Source organism: Apteryx rowi, unplaced genomic scaffold, assembly GCF_003343035.1.
Source record: "Apteryx rowi isolate R43461 unplaced genomic scaffold, aptRow1 scaffold_67, whole genome shotgun sequence".
NCBI classification, from domain to species: domain Eukaryota; kingdom Metazoa; phylum Chordata; class Aves; order Apterygiformes; family Apterygidae; genus Apteryx; species Apteryx rowi.
Genome location: NW_020450949.1, coordinates 3010904 through 3035638, shown reverse-complemented (window position 1 = coordinate 3035638; position 24735 = coordinate 3010904). Strand labels below are relative to the sequence as shown.

Sequence of the window (24735 nt, the reverse complement as noted above, 5' to 3'; positions counted from 1 at the left end):
AGAAAGGGGTAAGGTATGCTTGCAAAATTCAGTAGTCATTTATTTAATTGTAGTAAGTAATAAAATGAGTAGGTTCAATAATAGTTACATCCTGTACTTCAAAAGTGAGCATTTATTTGGAAAAGTGCACTGGGACTGAGAAAAAAACAGTGATGAAAGATAATCTGAAATCAGTAGACTTCCATCATTCATGTGAAGCAAAATTGGCAGCTGAATTCAGCCCAACCACTCTGTTCTTGCAGCAGAAAAGAACTCAATGAAGAACAAAAAATGTATGCTTATTTGACAATTAAGAAGTAATTCCAGAAAAATCTGTGTGAATGTTACCTAATGTGTATAGGGGTTCTTCATAAACTATATGACAATATCATCTGGTACGCTGTTGTTTAAATGGCCTTAAGAGCTTTAGAGGCTGAAGATTTAAAATCATTAAATGATATGGCAGGGCATAAAGTTGTGAGAGGACCAATAGGAATCATTAGGCATCAGGTCCCATGGTATGTGGGTTTAGGAATGTGTTCTCCCTGCTGTGCCTGTCTTGAATGGGAAAGCATTGCATGGTAAATGTAAAAGAAAATTGTTTCTAAGAGTACATTAAACCACAACCTGAGCAGGCTAAATGATGCAGTGATTCTGAGAAAGAGCTGCCTATTGGATTTCCTCACTCACTGGTGCAGAAGGATTTAGTGTGACGAATTCATGATGATCATGGGAGGAGCAGAAGGGACAAAGTTTCTTTACAGAATTGAATTGCAAAAACAAAGCTAAAGGATTTGACGTGCTAGCATACAGGACCCATACCTACCTTTTTCTTCAGTTGCTTCTAAGAAAGAAAGAACTGCAACAAATGGCTACATCTTCTATCCCTAAGAATTCGTATTCTTTGAACACAACGTTGAGTCTTCTAATTTTCAAAAAGAGAACTTTCCAGTGACCTCTGGGATTCTGTCACAGTAGACATCCCAAGTGGATCTTCAAGATTCAAGTTTCTGCAAAGCCCTTTCTTATGAGCACCTGTTAGAAAAAAAAGATGTGCTTATAAAATTCATGTTTCCATGCAACAAAACAAAACATACACAAATTGAAGCATCTCTCAAGCCACTACCCACARGATCTGACAGAAAGAGTGCCTAGTAGAGTGATTTTTAGAGGCCAAGCAATACTATTCCAAGAGTCCAGGGGGGATTTTAAGTTCATACAATGAACACATATGATATGCAGGAGTTTTGCCCCTATCTTAACAGAACCAGAATTTCACTGTACATGCTTGACTACTTAAGATGCTAATAAAATTACAACCTATGAGTCTGTAGTGCCAAAAGCAAATACTGTCGTGGAAAGAAAGGTGAGCATGTACTCCAGCCTTACTTTCCATGAGCTGGGCAACTTCAGTTACTTAGTGCTGGATAAAAGCACTGATCTTTATAAAAATTTGTAACGTGGTAACATAATTTTCTCCTTTCATCCCACCTTTCCCCCAATATCCACAGATTGGCTTAATACAAAATTCTGTTTTGAAAACTATAAAAGGTATATATTTTTAAGTGCTATCTTATATTCCTAGAGAATAACTCCCATTGACAACACTGGAAATAAGTTGAGGGTCATATTGTTTTGATGTAGAATATGGACCTTTCCATACTATGCATTTCAAATACTGTATCTTACCATCTTCTTGGTGCCAACTATTGTTTATGAAAGTTACAATTTTCTTCAAAGGAAATAGAACTTCAATTTTTTTCTTACATGTGATTCCTCTGTTTCTTTAACTCTTTGGCTCCCTCCACGAGTGTCAGTACATRATTTGCTATCTTAGTTGGTTATCTTATTTAGAGATAATCCCATTTAGAATTTATCTTGCCTGCAGAACAGTCTTGTTAATAGCTCTCCCATATAGCACAGGAGAAATAAGTTACGGTTGGTTAAGGAAGACTGGCCATGGGCTTGAAATTCAAGAGTGGGACTCTCTGATCTTCTGAATTTTATTCTTGGCCTAGCTGTGGAGTTTGACTTTGAATGAATTATTTGGTCCCTCTGCTTTATATGTGCCAATGGGGAATGGACATAGTAATGCACAATGGTATTGGAAAGTTTAATCCAGTAACACTTCCAAAATACTTTGAGATTCTTGGGTTGAAAGAGATTCAGAAATTGTAATTGTTGCTGCTGCTACTACTGAATTCTGTTTCTCAGCTCTAGAAATATGAGTCAAAACCCAGTGGTATGGGGTGAAGAAAGTTACAATCCTTCTACTCTATTTTGGGGGATTTGCATGTTGAGATGTGTGTGTTTTAGCCTGTAGGAAATTTGTCTCACGGGAAGATTTAACATTTTAGTAAATAAATAGCAAGCAAAATTGAGTTTTAATGCAAAGACAATTTAATGTAATGCAAAAATTAAGCCCCTCCACGTGTAGATTTTTGTTTAGTTGAACAAAAAATATTTATTGAAAAAATAACTTTTATGGAAAATATTTTGACAAACCCTAAAACACAAATAGATTTGGACTAAGAATTTTTAAAAGGTCAAGGAATACATTCAGAAAAACAGATAATAAAACTAACACAACCCCCTCCCCCACTTTCCCAATGGTAATAGGCCTCCATGGACAAACAAAAAACTAAGAAGGAAACCCACGAACAAGCAGTGTGATTAGTTACTTATTTCTCCAAAAGCTTTTACCCTTCAATTAACTGAACAAACTAGTTTCAGATTTAATATAAATTCTCTTCTTAGATGATCATTGTGTGCTGAGTTTTGGTGCTTCATTAAAGACATTTGTACTTGAGAATTGTAACAACTGGAAAGCAGGTTTTATGTTATACTATGAGTAACATGCTGACAAATCTCTTACCTACTAAAGCAACAGAGCTATGATATTGCCTGTGTGTGTTTAGGGTGAGTTATGCTGTTATATTACTGCTGTGTATCATGCTAATGCAATCAAACATAAAGACTATTGTGTCTTTTGTTCACTTCTACCACAGTGGTACCAGTAGGGATTTGCACTGGTAATATAACAGCAGCAGAACAATCTAGACAATTGTTGATGTGTCCTAGTTTGAGGTTATGGATCCAAACCTGCAAGTAAGTAAAATTCCCACTAACTTCAGTGAGTCCTGAAAGGCTTAGGACTTACTCAAAAAGGTCCAGCATCTGAGTCACTGACACATCCATGTGCTGTTCATCTCTTAATAAAAAAGTACAAAATAATTTCATAGTCCTGTGGATTTGGGCTACCATCAAAATGTAACTAAAGCTAATTGAGCATGCAAGTGATTTAAAAAGAACATTTGAGAGAAAAAAAAAAAAGAAAAGAAATTCCTATCAATAACACCTTATAGTATTAGAATTTTTAAAAATGAATGTACTTCTCGCTATTTAAAATGCTAGTTTACTTTTTGCATTTCATTTATATTTATGATCAGACTAGTCAATTTCATTTTTTGCATCTTCCATTGTTCTATATTGGGGATTAAATCCTCATAGGAGCAAGATGTAATGGAAATAAAGATGAATGACATTTTCAGTACTTTTACTAAAACCTTCCTCCACTGCCAAAATTAATGTTGGGGTCTAAGCTAAGAGCACTATGTGGTTTACTAATATGCASTAGTCAGCAGATATATATCTAGATACAGCATCACCTTTTGACATTTGGTATTGACTGTACTGCTATTTATTATTTATTAAGCTCTGTTAGTGTGAGTATTCATAGTGCGCTTGAAACTCAATTATTCTGTTTTCTTGTACATGTGCATGCATAAGTGGGTGATATGGTATGGATTTTAAAAACTCAATACCTCCTGATGCAAACAATGGCATTTGGCACTGAGGTGACTTCCCTTTTTATGAATGTGAAAATTCAGAATAAAGCTTTCAGATCTTGACTTTCTGCCAGTCTTGTGTTAGGCAGCACGTTAGTAATTGTCAGTATGATTCTAGGACAGTATTCTGCCCCATCTGTGTGGAGTGCATTAGTTTATTTTCATTACCACGCTTGCTCAACCTGTGCTAGAGCTAAAATTAGATCCCTGTACTCACTTCTGCCAGCATATATATGTCAGTCAGTGAAGTGAGGGGAGATCTCAGGTACAGCTAGATTAAATTCGAAGGCTCTAAAAGAGCTGTAGCTGTCTTCCAGTCCTTCTCCCATTATAACTACCCAGTATAGTCTGCACTCTGGATCACATGACAAGGGAGTAGCTGTTCAAGCTTCTCTCCCCCTGTTCACATTGCTGCTGTGCTGATCTCTATTCTAGTTATGCTGGTGAAAGGCTCTGAAGTAGGAGCTGCTACTGTTCTTTTAACCAGTATAGCATGTTCTGTTCTGGAGATATGGTGATGGAATAAACTATGCTCAATACAGCTTACTCATATCCACTTTGCAAATATAGCATGCTGTTTTTGTTATACCAAGAGAGTATTCTTGTACGGATTGTCTACACCATGTGGTGGAGCACAAGTAACATAGCTACACATCCCAGAGATACTTCAATAAGCAAATGCAAGAACAGAAAGCAGAATAAGCTACATCAGTGTCATGCCATAGTTTAATTTAGCCCTGGTGTACAGTGCTTCACTGCCATGACTATACTGCCTCTGTGGTCCTGGCAAGCATTTTTGCATATATATATATATATATATATACACACTGGCACTACCTTGTGCATATATATATATGCACAAGTCTACAGACTTAGCTCACAGATCTTTAACATCGTATCACACTCATTCCGCATTGTTATTCTCCTAGCACGTTTACATGTGCTTCCAGAGTACCTATTCTAGAGTACCTATTTTTTGTACCTGTTTCAGTCTGAGGCTCAAACTGGACTTGACTGGTTCTCAGATCAGAGCCTAGCAAGTTGTTTTTAAAGGACACTGGAATCTAGAGAAAATCTAGGAATTAAAATTAGCCCTATTAAAATTAGTGAGAGTTTAGGCATTGACTCAATCTGGGCCTGATTTGCCATAGTTTTCCTTACTTTGCAATTGTGGCAAATTTATTTTATGAAAAATTCCCACTGTCATCAGTAAGAGTTTTGCTAAGCCCACTGTAGAAATGGGATTGAAAGACAATAATAGTCATCTGTATCTCCCATTTTGATCATATTTGCTTTAGGGACTATGTCCAGCTTTGTATATGGTTACAACAATGCAACTCCACAGTTCAGGATATTTGGGGGATTAAGTCTTGTCATTAACAATGACTTTGTCTTCTGTGCTGCCTATCTTGAACACTTCAGCTGAAGGTTTTGGGTGTAAATGTAAACAGTTCTACAGTTACGAGTTTTCACTCAGCATAGACAAGGCTTAAATACATTTCCTGCTGTTCTGCATATAAGGGGGTGGAGGAGGGAAATCTTCTGGAGAGGAAGCTGAACTTCCTGTGCCAGATTTTTTATACTGGAGCCTTCCCTGAATTCAAGACAATGCAATAAAGGCTTAAGATATGAATCACTAGAACTGCAGACGTGCAGGAATTGATTGCCTGCCAGAAAGACCCTTCTGCATTCACAACTGTGATTAGGGATTCATGTGTTTTTGTAAATTTGTAACAGACCAATCTGACTCATTTTTTGACTTAGCAGTTGCATCCTCCTTCACCCACCCCATCTCCAAGCTGAGAAGAAACTCCCTCTTTGTAGTTTTATTTCTCTGAGTGTTGTTTCTGATTTGCAAAGTAGCTAATTTGGGCATCTGGATTAATCGTGAGTACATAGGTAAATGACTGCAAGCTGAGCTATGACAGAAACAAGAACCAAATGGCCTGCTTACAGGACCAGGTCTAAGCAGATAAACAAAAGAGGTAAAAAAATAGGACTGTGGGGAATATAAAATAATTAGATACATGTACACACTTTAAGTTTTATAATTATAAATGAATGAAAAAGCACCAAGGTAACCCCACAGCTTCTCAAACTATCCTTATCCTGATTTTTTTCTGTTATTTGTTTAATTATGTTAGCATGTGTTACCTAGCACCTGGCCTCCTGATTAAAGCTTAGAGATTTGGGGATATAAGTTTTGTATCTAAAATAGCAGGACATGTTAGGAAATGGAAAAGAAGGAATTAGTAAAAAATTTTGATTTTTTTAGTATCGTAGCATGCACTGCACAGTATCACTAGCTACAGTTCACACAAGAAAACAAGGGCTAATATCTTCTGTCAATAGCCGATCATTTTGATGGAATCCTGTGGGAGCGAAGGCAGCCTCTGATGAAATATGGTTTTATTGGTGGTGAGAAGGAGAGAAACTATAGAAAAGAAAGATCTATTCCTCTTCTGTGCTGGAACAGCATTACTCTTTATGTTTTTGGTTTTGTGTTGTTTTTTTTCAATCCAGGCAGTTTCCTCTACTTCTGAAACATGGTCTTCCACAGGAGGAGTATTTATACAGCATCTTCCACCCAAAAGCACTATGCAAAGCAGTAGGTAGATTGCATTTATTTTTCCTGTTTTCAGGCTGCTCATCCATTTCTGATGAAACAGCTCATGTAGAAGCATCTCCTTTTTCCCCTCTACTCTTTGTCTGATTTCTTCTTGCCAGTTTTCTCATCAGAGGGACAAAAATCAGCAGCACACATAGCTGGCCCCTGTAATCACAAGCCTGTTTTGAACTCTCACTGTATGAGATGATGCAATGTCAGTCTAAGCAGTGCAATAAAAAAAAACATTGCATAGGTAGCATCAGCAAAGCATACAGCCTGCCAGCACAGTATGAGGAGGTAAACAGGGTGATTAGGTATCCAGCTCACATGACATTTCCCATGGGCTGCTTTATGCAACTGTTTATTCTAGACCTACATTCAGTAGAAATATATTAAATATCATACTTAAATTAGACCTGTGAGTTTTAGCATACTCTGACTAAGAGCATTGTATTATATGCTCAACATCATCTTCAACAAAGAATTGTGTCCAGAGGAATAGTGAGAAAATAAAATGGTAATGGTTCACACGAATCTTCTAGAATATTGTGGGTTTTAGATTAGTTAGGTAGATCAGTCTGGTTTTCAGACTTCAATAGGACCAAAGGGTCTTAACAGAAGACAGAACATCATACTGATGGATTACAGGACTGCATCGTACAGCTGCAGGGCAGCTAATTTGCGGACATTCACACCATCCAGTTTGGCAATATAAATCGTGTCCTGTGGGAACCCTTTTCTCCCCACTGACTGTGTAAAGCACTGTGACTTCTAGCTGTGGGCCTGTAGACATCCAGCGTGTGTGTAATTCAACTAAGATGACAGGTGAAATTCCTGAACAATTTAGGATCTAGACAAGTTAGACAAAAAATTAGATTAAACATTTTGATGATTAAAGGATTGAGCATCTGTCATACAAGGAGAGGCTGAGTGAGCTGGGATTCATAAAGAGAAGACTCAGGGTGATCTTACCAAGGGGTATAAATATCTGAGGGGAGGGAGTAAAAGAGACTGAGCCAGACTCCTCTCAGTGGCATCCGATGACAGGATTAGAGGCAATAGACACAAATTGAAATACATGAAATTCCACTTAAACATTAAGAAAACTAATTTTACTGTGAGGTTGCCTAGGGAACTTGTGGAGTTTCCGTCTTTTGAGATATTAAAAACCCAACTGGACAAGGCTCTGAGCAACCTGCCCTAGTTGACCCCACTTTGAGCAGGGGAGTTGGACTAGATGACTTCCAGAGGTCCCTTCCAATTTCAGCTATTCTATGATTCTATAATTTTTCTCTATTTTACCAATGAAAAATTGAGGCAAAGTCATTGAAAGTGAGATGTGTATAAATGTCCAGGATACCTGTGGTAGAGCTGGAATCTGTCACATTCTAGGATGTTTCTTAATTGAAAGATAGTCCTTCCCCTTAACACATTTTTTCTTGAATGTTACAATGAAAATAACAGAACATAAGKTTTTTTTTTTTACTTCCCAAAGTTCATACTAGCCAGGTCAGTTGAATTTCAGGATTTTACAGCAGGTGGAAGGAGATGAAGTTGTTCTAAAGAATGATTGTTGTTTGTGTATATGTGAGTGAGCAGAAAGTTCCCAGCTGGACTGAATTCTTTGCCTCCTGGCCATCTTGAAAGAGCACCAATCCAGCAGCAGGCTTATGATGTGTTTAATACCAGAAAGTGCTGTTAAAAGTCAAGAGTAAGTGAGAAATCTTACAACCAAAAGCAATGTTAGGCTGCAGGGCTACTGATATGAGTGGCCCCTTTAATATCAATAACCAGCAGTGCTTGACTGGCAAGACTAGACCAAACAATCATGTGTTTCATGGTTCTTCAGGAATGCTACCTTAGAAACTCAACAGTTCAGCAGTTACATTGTTGCAGCTGTAAGAAAAAAATATAAAAAGACATAATGCTATCTTTCAAATACTTGCCATGAACTTACACCAGCAGACAACTGCATTCCAGTGTTAATACTAGTTAGTGTCTGCTTCTTCATCTGTAAGACACTCAGCGATACCTCATAATCTTTGGTGGGAAAATAGGAAATTCTCTTTGATACACCCCACTGCAGCTGTTAAATATGCATTTGAAAAAAGGAAACAGGTCAAAGAACCAAGCAAACTGCAGGATGTGACAGTTTGAGGGCTATATTATTAACTTAGAGATCCTCAAAGTCACAGTCCTATGTCAGATGGCAGACAGAGAGGCAGACATTCATTCTAGATTTGGCCAGAGTACGTAATTCAGGAAAGAGCCTACAAAAAATGGAGAGGAACATCTGGATTGGCAGTTTGGTCATTTTAAATTAGTTTCCCCAATCTGAATACCATTAGAAAGTTCTTACTGGAAATTTCATGTGATTTTTCCATGATTCAGATGATTGTAGTATCTTCTGTCAGTCCAGAAGACAGTAGATATATAGTGGTGATTATAAATAGTTTGAGGTGATTCCGTGCATTCAGATCATTTGCCTGGTAGAACAACAGGCCAGAATCCTCAGTACACTGTTACAATTTGTCTTGAAAGATCAGCATGCTCTTAGCGGACAACATTATCCATCTGAATGCATGCATAGAATGTACATTAGAGAACAACAGGAGATYTTAGATTAAATTAGATTTGGAAGATGTCCAGCTGATTCACATCTAAGCAAACTGCAAATATTTGTTACAGACCCTGTTTGATCTTTTAGTATTGGGGAAAAATAAAGTCAGCGGTAAGGCTGACTTCAAACAAAAAGAAAGGGGATTATTAGTTTTGAGTTCTGTGAGCAGGGAAAGTGAAACAGTATATAGATAAAAGGCAGTCTCTTAGCTTTTTTTTTTTTTTTAATGGAAACTACAAAGAGATTTCTATTTAGTTGAAACCAGTGTTTGTTCTCTTTGGCTGATGGGGATCTGGAGTAACAGTACTGAATTCTAAATCCCAAGTAACTTCAGAGTCACAGTTTTACATAAAGACACAGGATACTGGAATCCAGCCCATTGCTTGCAATATTGCCAAGTTTGTTTCTTCCTTGACGCTGTAGATCCACTTGGTCAAATTTGTTTGCCTTACATTCTTTGAGAGAACTCATATCACTTAAGACAAGCAGGATTTGACCAATTGATCTGTACAACACCTTAAATTGAGGGCAGCTCTGTAGCAGAGCATGATGCTTTTTGTCAGTAGGAAAAAACACAGGCTTGTTCTTTTTATTCTAGGAAATAAAAAAAAATCTATATGTGCAATTTTAAAGTAAGGAAGAAGAGTGGATGGCTTTTCTTCCTCCAGATAATCATCCTCTCACAAACTTTAATTGACTTTGTAAGTGCTGCTTTCTAGCACCTAGTCTGAACCACCCCCCTGCTTGCCGGACTGCTTCATTCCAAGACCAGGAAGTCCTTGGTCCCATAGCCAAAGCAAGGAACTGGAAGTCAGTAGTCCTGGATTTTGTCCGTACCAGTGACTTGATCTGTGGCTCTGGGTCGGTTACCATGCCTCTTTGACACAGATGTTTCTTCTCTGAAATACTGTAATAATATTTATCGCCTTCATTATTGGTTTCAAAGGGGGAGGAATAATCACTAATTCATTGAAGTATTTTCCAGTATAGTTTTTTGCTCTCTCCACCACAGTTTCTTTGTAGATGTTCCTCTGTCTTTTCTGTTTGTCATCCTCCTCTGATACAGAGCACAAACCCAGTAATATCTGAAGGCAGGTTCAGTCAACTCACTCTTAATTACCATAAAAGACCCACTCTGCTTGCTAAGTCTTGATGGCTTCAACAGCCCTGTTTAAGAGGGTCATGTCCTCTTTTTTCAGTCATTTGTTCTGAAAATTTAATCAGCTGTCACACAGAATATTCATTCTCTCTCTCTTTCGCTTTTTGCATAATTGTGACTGAGCTGTGCTTTAAATAGATTTTTAGCTCTTCTTCTGTTGATCCTGGTTTAACAGTCTCTCTTCAAAGGCAGGATGTTTATCTTCCAGAGAAGACTGAAGGCTCTTGACTGACTGCTTTTTCACTTACCTCGGCTGTGAAGTGTTGCTGAAGTGGGATGTGGATTGAGGGAAAAACGTGACTCTGAAGAAATTCTGTTTCTTGCCTCAGAGGCAGCAATGTTGAAGTACTTTTCAAGGTACTTCATTTAAGGATTTAAGATAGACTGAGCTGCAATAGTTGGACATTCACGTAGGGCACTCTAGGCTCACTAATGCCATCTTGTGGAAGAAGGGAGGAAGAAATACAGTGGTGTATTTATTTAATGGCCTTCTGGTTAGCTAATCACGCTAATGTTGCCAGCTAGTGCCTTTAAAAAAGAGCTGAAGACCTTATGTACAGCACAGCTTCCTCCCACCTGCTTCACAGAACACTGTTATCTATACTTTTTCTCTGAAGTCTGATAACTCCCTTTTGACAAGAGACGCAGCCACTTGGGAAGTGTTGGTCAGGGGTAAAGGACAGCATTTCCTGCACCATGGAGCTGAGCAAAGCTTCCGGCCAAGCCTGATTTTATATTTTGTGGGGAGGGTGGAAAGTAGAATAGAGGGACTTTGGAACTAGACCTAAGATTATGGATTATGGAACAAAGGCTGAGTTTCAGCAAGGGAGAAATGAACAAAGTTATACAAATGAAGTGCTTGTGCAAACTAACAAAGGAGTAGCATTCTTTTTAGTGTTTACGTCTGAGATGGAATCTTGTTGGCTGTAGGTGCTTTGAAATCCAGATCACAATCAAAATTAGCCTGCAAAACTAGGAGTCATTGCTTGGCTTGGGGGCAATACTTAATAGGGTGACAAGAAGTCTCAGGACTGAGACCTGGAACCTGAGCTCTAGATCATTTGAGACAGTCTTCCAAACTGCCCTGGATTCAGATAATTGACCTGGAGGTAAAAGTTTCTCTATCTAGTTATGAAAATTTCCTGAGCTAGCCAGTGCTATGAATGTAATGACACTTAATATATTCTGAGTATTAAGAAAACAAAAAGCCAACAGTCTTTGGATAAAATATACACTGCAGATCTTTGCAGGAGGCTGGCTCAGGACAGTTCTTTCCTCATATGCACATTTACTTATCCCACTTGCATCTTAAATAGAACTGTGAGTGAGCCAATTTCATCCTCTTAATGGTCATGAAAATACACTTTAGTTGGAGGTAGCTTTGTTGTAAATAACATTTCGGGCAACTGTGACACCATTGAGCCAGTATTCCATTAAAAACAAGCAAACAAAAAAAAAAAACCCACAGTAACAGAAAAGACACTTCACCCCTCAACCCAGATCGATACCTGTTCCTCCTCTGAAACTTATATCCATGCAGTCCTGACCTTGTTCAGTGATGAACTCCCCCAAGGAGCAACTTCAGCAAAATTCAACCCAAACAGCCAGAATAAACGTATTAGTGACTTTCAATATCAAGCAGTACTACTCACCTGACAATAATTTAATTAGGTTTATTTTAAGTCAGTCTCTTTTTTTAACACTAGCCTTATGGGCTCCTTCTCCTATCCACTTGTCATGTCAGTAGCCTTTTGGATAGTACTGACAGATTCTAGAAAGAGAACAGGTACTGAAAGGAAGATAAGGCAGATATTTTCATAAGAAGCTTTTCCAGCAGTTAAAGCTATGTTGGGTATTGCACTTTCCCAGCGTGTGAATTGCAAAGGCTGTGTTTTGCTTACACTCCAAAGCGAGTTTCCTTTCCCTTTGTTTGAATTTCAGTTAAATATTGCCCAGGTGCTTTGGCAGATTAGAGAAGGAAAGGGAGAAGATGGTGCAAAAATCTTGAACCAGCCATTTATTCCTTCCAGTACTTCACTGGTTACTATCATCTTTAGAATACGTACCCTTAGTTGGGGGCCAAAGAACCAACTGAAAAATTAGAGAGACTGAAATACATGTACCCATCAAAGCGAAACCTCTCTACTGAGCCAAGATTTCTAGCTTAGTTTTTGTTAAGGTAACTGAATTTTTTAAAGCAGCATGCTGTAGCTGTTGCATCTTAGCTGTCCCAGTGCACTGTGAACATAAGCCATTCCCTTAACAGTTTTCAGAAAGTGCATGTGGCAAATCTGTATAGCTGGCCATATATTTGCTGTCAGGTTACTGATCAATTCCATCAGTAGAAGATACTCTTCTGAACCAGTACAGACACAACATAAAAATCTCAGCACTGAAATGAGGCATGCCTGGTCTTCTGAAATACAAAAGCATCACATGTAAGATCATAATAAATTCTGTCAAGCTGCCCCATCAAGTCCACACAATAGTCAGTACAACTTCCTATACAATCCTGCTTACCGAATTCCTGAACTTGCTTTGCCTGGATCAGAGCCCCTTTTTCATTTGATGTCTATAAATCATTTAGTAAATGAGGTTATAAACCAGAAGTGTTTGAAAACAGGCAGGTTTATGGCAGAAATTACAGAATACAGCTGGAAAGAAAATTCTAATTTGTAAATAAAAAATTTAAACAAGGAAGTTGATCCTAAAACCTATGTTCAGCCAATCAAAACTCAGAAACATCCATGTAACTAATGTGTTCTCTGAAAACTAACCAATAATCTGAATTTAAGACTCACAAGTAGTCTAGAGGCCAGATGCTATCCGTTTCATCAGTTTAAATTTTCTGTTTGGCAAGAAATGAGAAAATCATCACTTACCAGCAAATATTTAGCTGTTCTCAAATTACGTACTGCAAATATTTATTCACCTTGAGTTATCAGTTCATAGGCAGATAATTAGGGACTTCAGTAGCATAGTACGGGTTATTTCTGCTGAAAATCTGTTCTACTGTATGGGTTCTAGTTAAGTATAAATTCCATTTTTCCAAAAGCATTTTCTGGATTACATACATACACCCTGATGTCATCCACTACTAGTATGTAACCATACTAGCGTGTGTGTGTGTGTGTGTGTGTGTGTGTGTGTGTGTCTAGAAGCCAGCAAACCACTGCTCTGTATCACATTTTTAGTAGAAAGTAATGGCATGGGTTCAGCGTATGGAGGTAAGAAAATAATTTTCATTCATTTCATCAGGGAAACCACTGTTTCTGTGAAGAATGTCAAAGGATTCTTTATGTAAAACTAACAGGACTTAGCTTTTAAAAGAATTTCAGAAATTCTCCCATAGATTAAACCAATGAAATGCAATTTCCTACTTTAGGATCAAGAGTTGATCCAATTTTATTTTTAAATATTATGGTAACACACCTAGCACCCAAGTCACAGGCACTGTCTGAACATGTAACTAAGATAGCATCCCTGGACCTGCAGGAATTTCTGATCATCTAAGTATTTCAAACTTGCTGCTTAATGCACTAAAGCAATGCAGTGAACAAATGGTATTTGGGGCAGTGAAGCAGACAAAGGCAAGTGCAAGGCAGAACAAGGAATGGCTTTTCTCCAACTCTTATTGTATCTGGACCCTATTGATGCTTTACTCTGGATGTTGCAGGTTTACCACTTAATACTCTCCAAAGATTATAATGCATTGATCATAAAAGCCATTATAAGTGTACCACTTTACTTATATTGTTAATGAGCTTGTCTATAATGGGATGTGCAACCTGAATTTTGTGACAGAGCCAAGGTATAATTTGCTCTGGGCTATAAAGCCTATGAATTATGGAGGCAATTCCCAAGTCTTCATTTTCTTTCTGAGCACAGGTGCTCAGGGTGAGTGCACGCGTGTGTGAGAAAAGGAGAGAGACAAGGCTGCAAGCTGTTGACAGTGACATAGGCACCAACTTGCTCCACCACTATGTCTCCCAGTCATAAGTTCCTTCACAAAGGTAGCCGATAACAACTGACAATAACTGGCAAAACAATCATTCTGGGCAAATGAGGGAATAAAAATTACATGTGGAACTGTGCAAAATGAGTTCCAAATTCAAATCACAGTAAAGAATGCTCTTCGGGTAATTAGAGAGGGGGGCTTTTCCTTTATAGCTGTCACATAATTTGTGTGGATATAATCAGATTTAGTTGATTTAGTGATGGTGAAAAATGCTGGAGTGACAAATCAGAAGTCTAAGATCCCCTATCCAGCTGAGCATATAGTCTGCTATGGGACCAGGTCTCCCACTCAGTGTTGTTTTTAACTTGGCTTCCTAAGGAAGTGAGGCTTTGTAATCACACTGTCCGTCTGTGTCCTGTCTCCCCTCTTTCCCCTCCCCGCCCCCAGCTACTAACTTTTGAATCCACTGACCAATTTCAACCAAGGTTGGTAGAGAACTGGAGGTTTCAAAGACACGAAGCTCCTAAAAGTTTCATGAAAACAAGAAACTGCATAGAGAAGAGGGATCTGTTAATACCCCCACTGTGGGAAAGTCTGCAGCATGAGCTCACCCTTATTAGGCACTGCAGAATGCACACAAGAGAGAAATCTTGTGCATGTCCTAACTATAAGGAAAGCTTCTACTGAAGGTTACATATTCTTAAATGTTTGGAAATTTTGTCAATAAATATAAAATTCTAGAAAACCAGGCATCATTACTTTTGCTGCTCAAGGAATTCAAAGGGTTTTTTTTCAACTATTTCTATAACTTGAATACACAGAAGACCCCTCTGTGACCAGATCTCCATTATGACCGGTGCTGTGGGAGAATTTCCTCCTCCAAAGTACATACATCTTAAACATGGGACAGACAGGATGGGAAAAGAAACAGAGGCATAAGGGAGGAAATGTCTTGATGGAGGTCACCTAACAGACTTCTAAATGCAATACATCACAAAGGCACATGCACAGCAGCTGCAAGCAGATTTCTTCAGCCAGAGAATAGAAACTTTCAGCACTATGAAGGAGAATCACTTCAATACCAGTGTTGACAGGATTTCACACTTTTCAGTGCCTTCCTACAACAGGTGAAGACAGCCTGATAAAACCAGCAATAAAAGGTGACCACTTGTGTCAGTATGCTGCCAACATAGCTCTAGTGAAGGATGCTGCATTTTAAAAAAAAAATCATCAAGTTAATTGTGATCATCAGCAACCTGTTTAGGTTGTGGCTGGACCATTGGAATTGAATTAGCATAACCAATCCTGAGAAGAGTTTGCAGATTTCTTCAACATAGACCAGGCTAATCTTGTTCTTTGGTATGCTGTTGTAAAAGAATTTTTTTTACCCCTGCAAGTCCTAAAAGTATTTTGACACCAGCTAAGTGGGATACCAGGGGGACAGTCAGCATCACCAATGGATTATTTCATATTACTCAAAAGGTTAAAGGGAAGTTCTGTATCCATCACATGTTTTCTCTTAATCTTCTCTTCTGATATTCCCAGCAAGTGGGTCTGTAATACTTATCTTTTAAAATATTTGGCTTAGGAAAAAGTGTCTTTTGGAAAAGAGATGTGCTCAAACCACAGCCCTGCTCAAGAGCATCAGGATAATTCAGACCCTAATCAGGGCAGACTGTGAGGGCTTGGCTCTAACCCATGCTGTCATACCTGTGAGCTGATCTGTGCTTTCCTTTTAGTCTTACTGTGTGCATTCAGACTGCTCTGGCCTAGTATATCTAAACCAGCTTCCAAGGATTTTTTTTTTTTTTTAATTACCATTTCTGAGAAGAGCCCAAGATTTCTTTCATTACAACAACAAAGCTATCTGAGAGAAGCAATACCCAAGTCTCAAAGAAAAATGCTGTTGGCCAAACTGCTTTTATTTTTGGTCCTGAGATAATGAAAACATTATGCTTAAGGTATCCATTTAAAGTCAGTGCCTTCTCAAACTTGTACCTTGGGCCTCCCTTTGCCCCCCCCACCCAATTCCTTTTCTTTCATTTGCATCCACATCACAAAAAGAACCTCATCTCAGATGTTTTGTTTCTCTGACTGGTGCCCTCATTGTGCTTCTGTCTCTTGAAATCCCTTAGAAAATCCACTGGCTGGAGAGGAATTAAATAATCAGTGTCATCTTCCATATCGCATTTTGTTTAATTAGCCATTAGACTCTGTCTTTTGAACCATCCCATTGTGTTGTTCATCCTCTCCCTTACCAAAAAAAAAAAAAAAAGGTACAGGCACTCTCTTCCCTCATCTGCTTTTTCCTTTGATTAGATCACTTTTCTTTATCCCTCCCTCATCCAAGGCACTTCCTTTTTAGTTCATCAAATGTAGCTAGATATTCAAATCCTCTGTTCATAAAGAAAGAAACTCTGCATAGTGCACAATTTTTACTAGGAATTACTTACACTTGGCTTGAAATCTGCAGTAAGAGGATGCTGTTCAGAAAGCAACCTTGCTCAGCAGATATGCTGCTCGCATGCCTGGGACAAAAGGATGCTGCCAAAGGCAGTAGGAATCAAATTCAATACACTTCAAACTTCTAGATATAATTATGGCTATAATTTAACCAACATAACAAAACAAAACAAAAAATCTCTTGGCCCACAAGAAACCCGAAAAAATTTGCAAATATTATTTTTTTTAGGCTTTTTCTTTGGAAATTGTCTGCACTTCAAAAATTGTAGCAAAAACTTTCTTCTGAAGGTGTTTTAGTGAGACACATACTGGTACACAAGGCTACGGGAATCTGAACATTTTACTACTGTATTGTATGTTATTTACCCTTATCCTTCCCCTTTTATTTTTTAAGTGTGGTTATATAAAAATGAAGAGCTCTTAAATCTGGTAATAGAGTTTTGCTTCTTCAGCAAGACAAAAAATAAAACTAATTTTTATTGCAGTCTTCATCAACATTAATTACAATTCTCATGAACTGACCTTTTCTTACAACCATAAATAACAACCTTATCATTTTTTCAAAGTTGAGAAACTGCATTCTGCARTTGTCCAGATTTAGACTTGTCAAATGTCCATAGTGGACCTGGACTGCCTCGGTCTTAGAATTTTTATCGGCTCTCTGGGTTAAATTACAGTGTAGACCATTTAATATCTGGGTATACCTGGCTTGTAACAGATACAATGTTTTACATGAGGAACATGCTGCTCTCAGCCTCTAATTGTTGTGACGTTCTCTGGACTCCTCTGTCTTGACTCACTGAGGGAGCAATTTTGTATATCTCTGCTATAGATTTATTATGAGCAAAGTTCCCCAAAGGAATGTTCAAAAGGTTGGGCAAGGTATGGCTAATGCTTTCTTTTTTGCACCTAGAAAGATATGACAAGTCTTGTCAGACCAGGCTGGTCAGGTTTTTTGGGCCTAAAGTTGGAGTTTCAGAAATTGAGGTGCACCAATCAGTAACTCCTTTATAAATATCTGGTCCACATAATTTCTCTGTAAACTGGCTTACTGAGCAGGTATTTTACTGATCTCTTACACTGGTGTCTCTATGATTTTAATATTGTAGCCCAACAAGAATAGATAATACAGAGAGGAAATCCTGTTATACACAGAGTTTGGCTCAGAGCTGATGGTCTCCTCGTCTAAGCAGATATAGTCAGAAATGAGTCTTCTAAAAACAGGGTTCTTAGTCTTGAGCTTTCGAAGTCACAAAAGGTTTTCAAGAAACCCTGTCCCTTGAGGATCAGCCACCTAGCCCTCTTCTGCAATCTGAAATGGAGAGTTCCATTTGGGGCAAGACACTTCTGTCTGAGCAGTCTTCCAAGGCACTGAGAACATGGTAAGTATATTGCCTTTCCTTGCTGTACCAAACTGTAATACCTGCAGCTTCTTTATATACCCATGATAACACTTCTTTTACACAAATGGTGTGAGACTTTGTGCGCAAATGTGTTGTAATACAGACCTGTCAAAAACAAATGATTTCAGAGTAACCCCGAGCAGATCTAACAGACAGTGAACTCCTATTTGGTTAATTGCCTCATCTAGAATTATTTAGACATGCTTGAATGACTACCTCAGAGAATTATTGTTGTTTTTTTTTTTAAGTATGTACATTTAAATTCACCTCTCTGCTCTGGAAAACTTTTTTTTTTTTTAAGTGTTTAATTATTAAAGCATTTTTGAGGGGAAAATGTACAGGATTAATTCTTTATGAGTGGAAATATGCTAATCCTGTGAATCTTCCTGAAAGGCTGTTCTGTAGCATCACCAAGGATAGTGTATTTCTCTTGAAAGGATTGTTTTAGACATTCACAGTTTAAATAATTATAGCACTAATAAACAGTGTTAATTACACAGTGTCTTCAAGTCCCAAAGTACTTTAGAAACTGGCTATAAATGGTACATCCATAAAGATCACTTCAGTTCTCACTGATATGAACCCATGTCTGGATGCTATGTGATGACTCTTTAAGAGCCTAAAGCAACACTGTGCAAGATTTCCGACCACAAACTGAAGCATGTCATATCTGCTTGGAAACACACAAGGGAAGATATATGTAGCTAAGAGAAATAAAACTGAATATAAACTTGGCCTTTTTTCTACAGTAGGATCTCATCATGTTTCCTGTGACTTTARTAGTGTAGAATGTAATTCTAAATGAAAAATCAGTCATAGATTCCAAATACTTTCCCTGACAAATAACTAGGAACCCAGCCATCATAAATTGGGAGAACAATTAACATGCAAGAACAATCCTATCCCTCCTTCTCCTATGCAAGCTTAGTAGAACAAACTCAAAGGAATACCATGTCTAGGTTGGGAGCTTTTGAAAGTATCCATTTCTTACTTGAGACTCACAAAGAGCCTCAACAGCAAAGCAGAATTTTCTAGGATTGTAAAGCCAGATCCCATACTGAGAGATAAGTAGAGCTAGTCAGAACACAAGCAAAAGTCAAAAGAGAAAGAAACTTTTATGGAAAGCAGCAGTAGAAATGAATACAGAATAATAATCTCCATTCCACATTTTTGGGTGTGGTTAGTAAGCTTTAAAACAAAGAAGTTATTTTTAATTTACCATGCAGTAAGGTTAGGAACTCCCAGTACCCCCTTCCTAGTCATAGTGCAAAAATGCAGGCTGAATGGAAGCTTGCTACTAAACCTATTTTCATAAACATTAACAACAAGAAATTCTGACTTTCTCCAATTAAATAGAAAAGATTCAGGTGATCAATGGACACTTTTCCATCCTACTTCCTGCTATTTAGGCATGCAGGGCATATGGGAGCAGTACTTTCGAGCTGTTACTTCTCTAGATCAGGATTCAGGAGATCTGCCTTTTAATTCTTTCTCTGACATTAATTTGTTAAGTGCCTTTGGTCATTTTCTTTCACTGTATTCCCCATGCGCAACAGTGATTCTAAGGTCTGACTGATGGSATTCTACACAAATATAAACTGCTATTTTTAAAGTGGGAAGGCACCTCTTTATTTGCTGCAGGCAYTGAAGTGCAATTTATAAATCCCCTATTCATGATCTTACTGTTTGGAGGGACAMAATTTCTGCAATGCTGTTGATCAGAAGAAACCTGTGAAGTGCAGATGTAAGTAATGAGCAGTGGCCGGGGTAATCTGCCTCTTTGAGGACAGAAGGCCRGGGCCATCTATTACTCTTTGATTATCAGCTTTCCCTGAGAAGGGGTCAGATGATTTTGATAAAAGGCTGAGACAGTACTGCTGAAAACATTGTGGAGAGTGGACTGAGCTGCTTTTGATATGCAAAGAAAATTCTGTGCTGCTGCAGCCTGACTAGGTCAGGGAAGTAGTTTATGTTTGAATTAATTAGAGCCTGAGCAAGACACAAGATTTTTCCTAGGTGGTGGAGGGAAAATACTGGATTATACCCTTCCTGCTAGGAACTCAGGAGAAAAACTAAGTGCATTATTCACTGTGCTGTGTCAAACCACACTTCCTTTCTCTATACACACACTGAAACTCCGTTCTGCAGTGTTCCTTCCTCTTTGCCTGCTCTGTACTTCTCTAAAGAAGAAGCAGGTTCAATTGTTTTCTTTTGCTGTGCATAATGTCTTGTAGAAGCTATTAAGGACATGAGGGATTGATTACTGCAGGGCAATTGTTACTAGGTTAGGCTGGCAACAGAGGTGACCCAGAGTGAGACCGGCTTCTATTAACCCAGGTGATCATTTGGAGTCAGATCTGGTTTGCAAATGCTCTGCGGGCATTTGAGGTTTTGATCTGGGGTCTTGCAGTTAGAACTATCATCCCCCATAAGCACCTCCCCCCTCCACATGCAAACACATCTCCTTGCAGTTTGGTAGATGCTCTGTCAGGCTCTGCTGACAATGTACAAGATGGAAGAGTTGTAAAAGCAAAAGCATGCTGGGAATGGAAGTCAAACTGGTTTGATTACTCCCCCTGTCCTCCTTGAGCAAACTCAGTCCTTGCACTGCAGAGCAATCGCTACAGAACCAAGCAAAACTGAGCCTTAGAACCACCATTTCCTCTTTGCAACAGCAAGAGCTAGTCTCTCACAAAGCTATTCCCGGTGATGATATAGTATAGTATACTGAAAAGTGCAGGACTGCCCTCTTGCGTCAGCCACTGTTTTCTTATTTGCCCGGTTTTATATTCCTCTGTCTGTCAGTAAGCACTCTGCCATTTCCCTCCAGCAGTTCTGCTGAGTTCAGTGTTTTATCATGTTGATTGCTGTGGTAGGAAACAAAAATGGAAATGTCCAGTGATCAATATACAAATTTACTACTTTAGACAGACAATAAAGGAGACAAAATAATAAATATTCAGGTTTTGTCAAAACTGGAATTTAAAGATATCATGTTGGCTGACCCTATCAGAGCAAAATTTGCAAAAGTCCTGCGTAAGATAGAAATGTAATCTGTATTGAAAATTAATGGCATTTGTTATTTTGCATACAGGATTCTGGTTTTGACAACATTTTTCTCCTAGTCTCTCTCTGTAATTTAATGTCTACTGAGTCTTTCTAGTAGTATCCTGGGTTTCCTCATAGGTTTAATTAATGTAATTTAACGCACTGGATACTAGATCACATTTTTTGCATTAAGCTTTTAAAACATGTTTGTCAGTATACACCTAGTGACTTTTATGTGGAGTACCCCTGCTCTGCGGTTCCTTTGGGATCAGAAAAACAGGTACAAATATAGCATGATGGCATTAAAAATTCACTATGCATTAGAACTGCTTGAAGAATGAACATTTTCAATTAAAAATTCTGCAAAAAAATTTCAATCAATTTATAACTAAAAATTCAATAAAACAGTTTCACAAGAAAAATTACAAATTATTGGTGAAAGACTTATCATTTGCTGACCTGATGTAATATTGGCAAATGTTGATGTGCTTGCGTGAAAATAATTTGTAGTGTTCACAAAATGCTGGCTTCTTAAATAACTATAATCTCACACAGAAAAGATGTGGGTGCTAGTGTGAAATAGTTCTGCCAAGAACCAGTACCCAGGGATGAACATTAGCATTATAAAGGCAAACGTTGTGTTAAAATACTTAAAAGTGTTATGCAAGACACTGAAAATATCATCATGCCATTACATTAATCAATCCTGTGTTTAATGTCTAGAATATTGTGTTCAATTTTGATTTTTCTACCCTGAAGAAGAGACAAGAGAAATAAAGAATTTCCCTGAATTCTTCTGTATATCAGGGAAAATAAAGAAAGGTCCTAAGATAAACTGCATTTTCTGAGCACAGAGTGAAAGTTTGGAACTCACAGCCATTAAATAGTTGAGGTTAGGAGTTTGGGGGAGGCCTTTATGTTGGTAATTTCATTTAAATAGAAATGCTTTTATCCTTGGGTAGCTTGTAGACCACTATATTCTCTAGGACACAAGGCCAGAATTYTAGCCTAATTTATCTTCTCTTTGGAAAGGCATAGAATTTGTTTCTGAGTGCTATTTTGATGGAAAGGTTCAGTAAATGAGAATACATTTGCTGTATTCATAACCTGGAGACACTAAGGATTGAGCATATATATCTCTTCCAGCTGGAGGCATCCAAATAGTTATACTGAATAATAATTCATTCTGTTCTTAAAAATTATTCCTGCCTATTCTCCATCTTGTCACAGAAAAAGAAGGGGGAGGAGAGAATAAGACAGGAGAAGATAATTAAGAAGGACAGAAGAGACAGAAAAGAAGCAGACTTGTTAAACCAATCTTTTCCTGCAACTCTCATAGTAAGCTATATGCAAGTTAAATATAGATCCAACACTTCCCTAGGGAGCCTGCTGGTGAACAGTTCACATGCCATGAGTTTGTAGCAGAGATTCTAGTCTCATTCCTGTTGGCTGGCGGAGATCTTCATTTTCAAATCATTAGTGCTTGTCTCCAGGGTAGTTCTTGCAGTAATGGTTATCAGAGCATAGTCTTTTAAAAGCTGTGCAAGATTTTTTGCCCACCACTTCTGCTGCTTAGTAACAACAGACTATGAAGTTATGATATCTGCACACATCATTAATCTTTTGTAAATACACACATTAATCTATCATAAAAAAGCTGCAATAGGAAGATTACTCTTGATGGCCTATGATCAATAGTCTTGGGATCCTCTTTGACCTTCTGTAAAAATCTTCTGAGTACAGCATTACTTTTGATTAGGTAAAGCCAGTGGTATACAGCTGTGGCAGATAAATAGTTTAGGGCATCAGATAATTAGATGATTAGATGATTTCCAATGGTGACACTGACTTCCTCTCCACTTAAGTTATTTTTATAACAAGAAAAACAGAAAATGAACTTGGTATTTTACCATTCATCTAAAATAATGCAAGTGATATTTACAGTTTCCATAATACCTGTTTTTATGGTAAAGCCTCAGCTGATGTATAATTAAAATGTATTGTTTCATGATTTTGATCAACATTAAGGTACCAGTCACTAAATGACAGTTTAATGCAACACTACTTTTCAGCTGATCCTTCAACTGGTGGCAAAAGAAGCATGTTTGCTGGAAGAGATCATAGTGCCATCCCATTCTTGTCTGAACTTTTTACAGAGATTATGGATGTCTCATGATCATAATTTTTCATTTAATCTAGGTTCATTTAAAAATGAACACTGTGCTCTTCTCTGTCTGGATATCTGACATGAGCGGGAATATGTTTTTATTGATAAATCCTAATAATACTGAATCCTTACACAGCTCAATATTTTTGAAATATTGGTAGAGCCAGACTAGATCAAATATCTAATCATGTATTTTTCTCAAAGTGACTAATACTAAAGATATCACAGGATATCATTCACCTTCTTCTGGAACAAGTAATTCGATTGAAAGAATATCTTTCTAAACTCCTCATCAGTAGGAAGCAAATTTGGGTTTTAGTTTTAGAGCAGGTTTCGTTATTAAAATACTCTCTGAATATTAATCAGGCACTGCTAAGTATTTGTGACAGACATAATCCCATAGATAGTCAGTGGAGTAACTTTAACCCTGCACCTAAATTATCAGACCATAGTTTACTATTCTTAGTATAATCATTTTTCTCTGTCCTTTACATGATCCATTAGCTCTTACCCTGCTTCTCCAAATACATAATGTGTCTGTTAATACCCTAGGAACTCTCATGTGGTTTGGGGAAACCTATATGCAAAGGTGTGATTCACACCTAACTTGAACTGTTCTTTTATTGGCCCTGAATGCATTACGTTCATCCCCATTTGCCTCACTGTGGACTACCCTATTTAACAAACAATTGTAACTGATGCCCAAGGAAATGTTTTATTTGGGAGAAACTCAAGCCAAAAAATCATTATGAACTCATCTCTGACACTGGTTGATGATATAATTATCTCCTTCTAGTCGGTCACAGTTGATTAGAAGTAAATAAAACTTGTCCTGATGTCATGATAACACCAATCTGGCACATCCCCAATTCTTACTGAAGAACCAGGAAGATTCTTTTAAACTGATACCATGTGGGTTATCTTCCTATTTATTTCAGCCTTTGGAAGTGTAAGCTGCAGTGATCAAAATACTTTTCAAGCAGGAAAAAAGCCACTGTGCTGCAAAGGCATGCCTCAATTAATGATTGTCATAAAGTAACCAAAATTGGGCTCTATCAAAGTTGGATGAAGCTAACAGTGGTTTGAGTGAGCAGCATGCCATGAGGCTAATAAATCCTTCTTTGTCTGTGGTTCTCTTTCTTTCAGAGTTTGTGGCCATGATGACTAGAGAATCCTTTAAGCTCAGCCAGTAGTGACTTTCAGAAGAAATGTATTGTAAACATCTTTGCCTGTAAGGTCTATAATTTCTTACAAGACGATGTGATACAGAGATGCCTGAACTCTACTTATCCATTGCATGTCTAAGTACCTGCATCTGGCATTCACAACATGAGAAAACTGTAGGAAAAAGTGAGGGGCTTATCTTCCAAACACATCTGGCAAGAGCTCCCTGTGTATTTTTTAAACAATTGTTTTAAGCCATAAAATTTGTGTTAACACCATGACTTGTTTATTAATAAACTTTGCAAAGAAAGACTTTCA

General features: G+C 37.9%; 1 long non-coding RNA gene across 4 annotated transcripts in view; it reads left to right on the top strand.

Moving 5' to 3' along the window:
• The window catches only part of LOC112975449, a 33359-nt gene extending 8624 nt beyond the window's left edge, over nucleotides 1-24735 (top strand). For 3 of the 4 annotated variants that reach the window (XR_003256604.1, XR_003256603.1, XR_003256600.1), the window contains exons 3-5: nucleotides 6351-6435; nucleotides 17745-18017; nucleotides 24400-24735. This is a non-coding gene — a long non-coding RNA (uncharacterized LOC112975449). Of the gene's footprint in view, nucleotides 1-6350; nucleotides 6440-17744; nucleotides 18018-24399 lie in introns of all 4 variants that reach the window. The other variant, XR_003256601.1, reaches the window with a different exon arrangement.